Source organism: Trichosurus vulpecula, chromosome 7 (assembly GCF_011100635.1).
Source record: "Trichosurus vulpecula isolate mTriVul1 chromosome 7, mTriVul1.pri, whole genome shotgun sequence".
Taxonomy (NCBI): domain Eukaryota; kingdom Metazoa; phylum Chordata; class Mammalia; order Diprotodontia; family Phalangeridae; genus Trichosurus; species Trichosurus vulpecula.
The window spans coordinates 194,217,519-194,222,434 of NC_050579.1; the positions used below are offsets into that span (position 1 = coordinate 194,217,519).

Genomic DNA, 4,916 nt, shown 5'->3' on the forward strand with positions numbered 1-4,916 from the left:
CAACTTAATAGTGCATAGAATGCTGGTCTTGGAATCAGGAAGACAAGAATTAGAATCTTGGGTCAGACACTTAGAAGGTATGTGTATCCAGACAAGTCCATTTATCTCTCTCAGCCTCAGTTTCCTCACCTATGCAATCACTGTAATAGCACCTACTTCATAAGGTTGTTGTCAGGATCAAATGAGATAATGTAAGTCAAGCACTTTTCTTGTCTAAAAGTGTTTTGTAAATGATAGCTACTTTTTAGCTTTTATTTCACAGGGCCCTAAAACAGACTAAATGAGTAAAATGGATAATACTTCATTTGGATAAAATGAGAAAATGTATGTAAAATGTTTTTGAAAACTTTGAAATGAAATATAAATGCTAGTTATTACAGTTATATGACAATAATGATAGTAATAATTTGTGATGAGGAAATTCAAAGAGTTCAAGTGGCTTTTCCCATACAACCAGAATGAGTGCCAGTGTTGTCTACATGCCAGGTGCCCTGAGGGTTATTCTAATTTTCTTCCTGATACATAGTGAGTGCTGCTTTCTGAGGAAAGCACATTTGATTTAATCTTTGTTCTATACTTGTGTTGCTTAGAACTGAATGTAGGAGTAAATTGACTTTGAGGTTACAAAAACACCTAAAAAAATAAAGGAAGAAGATGGAAGGAATGGAGGAAAAGGAAGCCAGGATGGAGAGAAGGAAGGAAGGAAGGAAGGAAGGAAGGAAGGAAGGAAGGAAGGAAGGAAGGAAGGAAGGAAGAGAGGGAAAAAAGAGGAGAGGCAGTAAGAATGTGGTCATGCCCCTTACAGTAGCAAAAGTAATATTGGTTTGATTTTAAGTCTTTGTGAAAGAGTCAGGAAAGGGAATGTGATATACATGAGGCAAAAGGGCAGATATCCAGTCCAGTCCTGCCTGATGGCAAAAGCAAGTGACCAGGTCACTTATAGGCTAAAAAAAAGAAAAGAAAGAAGGTTAATATAGCAATGTTTTGCATGATTTCACATGTATAATTGATATAATATTGCTTGCTTTCTCTATTTGGGGGGTGGGGAGGGGAGGGTGGGGATGGGGACCAGAGGGAAGGAGAGAATTCAAAAGTTAAAATGTCTTAAATGGGTGTAAAAGAAAAAAAAAGAAAGGAAAAGTGAGGGTGAGTGGTATGCATCAAATACTTTTAGAGGAAAGACACATCTTATAAGAGTAGCTAGAGTCTCCCAAAGAAGTCTTTTAGACAGTAAGTTCCTTAAGGGACTAAAAAGAGAAGAGATAGAACATGAGCTTGATGAAGTAGAGTGCTGGACTGATCATAGACCCATCCTCTCCAAGCTAAATATTTGCATTCAACAAAAGAAGCAGCCCCAAAGCCAGAAGACTACCAGAAGCATTAATGTCAACAGATTAGAGTGCTTCTCTGGGTGGGAACTTCTTTGACTTGCTAACTTTGAGGGAAAACTGAGCCAGCACAATTGGTGACAGTGGAACAGAAAAGGAATGGGCAGCTTTCAGGTGAAAATAAGGAAACTCAGAAGCTGCTAAATGAAAAATGAGAACTACACAGGTTTACCAGCTGAATAGTTTGTCCATCTCTAAAAAGGCAGTGTTTAACTCCATCAAAAGTAAAGTGCAAGTGAAACTTAGACAGAGATGCAGAATTTTTGGCTCATTAAGAAGGCAGGAGAAAATCAGTTTCATGCTGATAGTAGTAATACCCAAGCACGTCTATGATGCCCTACAGGATATTTATGGGCCAAAGTCCTGTGGTGCAACTTAAATACTCAGTGCTGATGGAGCCTCTTTGTTTAATGATAAGGACGTGATCCTGTAAAGATGGGCTGAACACCTCCATAGCATTCTCAACAGACCTTCATCAATCAATGCTAAAGCTATTGACCATCTACTTCAGGCTGAACTCAATCCTATCTAGTCAAAATTCCAACTGAAGAAGTTCTTGATGCAATTAGGGTCATTTTGTGTGGCAAATGCCTTGTGCTGATTCTATTCCAGCTGAGATTTACAGGGCATGGGATCCACTGCTCCTACAAAAGTTGACTGAAATTTAAAAAGTTATGTGGCAAGAGGAGGTTATCTCAAGGAGTTCAAGGATGCCTCAATTGTCCATTTCTATAAAGATAAAGGAAATAAATGTTCCTGTGACAGTCATGGAGCTGGGGGGGTGTTGTGTCTCTCACTTAGTCATTACTGGAAAGATTCTTGCCAGAGTCCTTCTTAATAGGCTGATCCTTCATTTGGAAGATGGTCCCCTACCTGACAGCCAATGTGGCTTCAGAAAGGGCCAAGGAACAGCTGATATTGTGTTTGCTGCCCAACAACTCTGGAAGAAATGCCAGGCAAATAATAGAAAATACACAATGTTTATATATCTGACCAAAGCTTTTGATATACTCAGTCATGAAGGCTTGTAGAAAATTATGTCAAAATTTGGTTGCCCAGAGAAGTTATTCAGTGTTGGCAGAACATGCACTTGCCCTCAGTACCTCCACCACTGCTGCTGCTGCTGCTGCCACATCTTTTCTTCCTCCTCCTCCCCCTCTCCTCCTCTTCCTCCTCCTCCTCCTCTTCCTCTTCCTTATCATCACTACCTTTATCTTCCTTCTCCTCCTCCTCCTGCTCCTTACACTGCTGCTTCTCCTTCCCACCCCTGTTCCCTTGGAGCAGACCATCCTGGTGCTTGTTTTGTAAAGGGGCAGCTGAGGAGACCCCTGCACTCGCTATGGCTGACAAAAAGCCAAAGGAAGGAGTCAAGACTAAAAACGACCACATTAATTTGGTGCAATTTAAGATGAAGAGGCACACACTATTTAGTAAACTACTGAAAGTCTATTGTGAATGACAGGGTTTGTCAATGGGGCAGATGAGATTCTGATTTGATGGGCAACCAATCAATGAAACAGACACACCTGCACAGTTGTAAATGGAGGGTGAAGATACACTTGGTGTACTCCAGCAGCAGACAGGAGGCACTTACTAAAAAGAGAATCTACAACTGTACTCCAGAACTGTGCTCCCAAGGAAAACAATACATTTAAAATTAGAAAACTAAGATTTGGTTCATCCACATCCTGACTACTGCAGTATAGTTTTCTCTCTTCTTTGATTCCTTTCCCCCATTCCTTCATTGTACATAAAGTAACTGGCATATGTGCACAGGCATAATGCATATTTTTTAACTAAATGGCCAAGGGTATGTTTTGATCAACGTCAAATGGAAATGCAGAGGGGAAAAAGCAAACTGGTTCTGTGAAAATATTCCTTTTCTCCATGCTCATTCAACTTTTATCTTTATATTCCAGCAAGTTATTTTGCTCTCACTGTTTAACAACAACAAAAAACCCACAAAAAATCTTTGCATACCTTGTTTGATTGGATAATTTCAATGTTTTTCTTTTAACATCATCAAACCAAGGACAATTTTATAACGTTTTTGTACATAGCTTTACATGTAGGGCAATCTCTGTCTCTCAGTAGGGATAAATTACTATAAAGAAATTGATCCTAGATAGTTTTCCCTTCAAGTCAAACATCTTCTTGTTTAAATAAACTTCTTGTTTAATTTTTTTTAAAAAGAAGTTAATCAGTATTGCTTGTCAATTTCATGATATTATACTTGCCTGGGTTCTGGAATATGGATGATGATCTCATACTTTCCTCATCATCAATGGACTGAAGCAGGGAGACGTGTTTGCTCCCGTGCTTTTTAGGATGATATTTTCAGCCATGTTGTCAGATGCCCTCAACAAGCATGAAAACAGCATCAAGGTCAGTTACAACAGTGTTAACAAATTATTTAATTTGAAAGGACTATGAACCAAGACTAAAGTGGAGAAAGAGTTGTATGATCTTTTGCTTGCAGATGATTGTGCACTTGATGCAACAAAGTACAAATCTGCTCATTTTGACCTAACAATTAACACCAAGAAAACAAGGGTTCTCCACCAACTAGCACCACACCAGCCATACAGGGAGCCATTGGTTACAGCAAATGGAGACATTTTGATTACTGTGGATAAATTAACTTACCTTGGTAGTATACTTTCCAAGGACGTCCACATAGATGATGAGGTTGATGCATGCATTGCTAGATCTACCTCAGTGTTTGGAAGGCTCCAAAAGAAAGTGTGGGAGGGAAGAGATATTAGACTGCCTACCAAACTGAAGGTCTACAGAGCCATTGTTCTTATCTCATTGTGAAACCTGCATAGTATACTAATGCCACGCCAGGAAATGTAATCATTTTCATTAGAATTGTCTTAAGAAGATTCTGAAGATCACTTGGCAAAATAAGGTGTTTGCTACAGAGGTCCTTTCTTGAGCTAAACTGCCAAGCATTCAAACTCTACTTCAGAGAATACAAAATAGATAGGCTGGCCACATTGTTTGAAGGCCAAAAGTACTTTTGCCTAAAAGACTATTTTATGGAGAACTCGTACAAAGTAGGTGCTCACATGGTGGTCAGAAGAAGAAATACAAGGACACCCTCAAGGTCTCTCTGAAAAACTTTGGAATCAATTGTGTGACATGGGAGACACAGGCAAAGGATCACCCAGCATGGTATGTCCACATCAAAGAAGGCATTGTGCTATGAGTGAATTAGAATTGCAGTAGCTCAGAAGAAGTGTGAGATGTGCAAATTTAGAGACATCTCTACTCCAAATGTTCATATGGACTACTTATGTCTGACCTATGGTATGAGCTCTTATTGGTCTGCTCAGCCACAGTTGGAAACATTTTACCTAGACTCCAACACAGTGATGTCATTTTGGTCTTTTTCAAGAATGAATGACAACCACCAACTACCCATCTAATCCTTGAGGGCAAGAAACGGTTTTTTAATCTTTTCATCCCCAACATTAGCACCATTTTTGGACATAGTAACTGTCTAAATAAAAATCAGCTTTTGAA

The 4,916-nt window shown here is 39.3% G+C and overlaps 1 pseudogene; it reads left to right on the forward strand.

Annotated features, from left to right (window-relative positions):
- Window positions 1-2,727: 2,727 nt before the first annotated feature.
- Window positions 2,728-2,985, forward strand: LOC118857752 (annotated as a pseudogene).
- The last annotated feature ends 1,931 nt before the right edge of the window (window positions 2,986-4,916 follow it).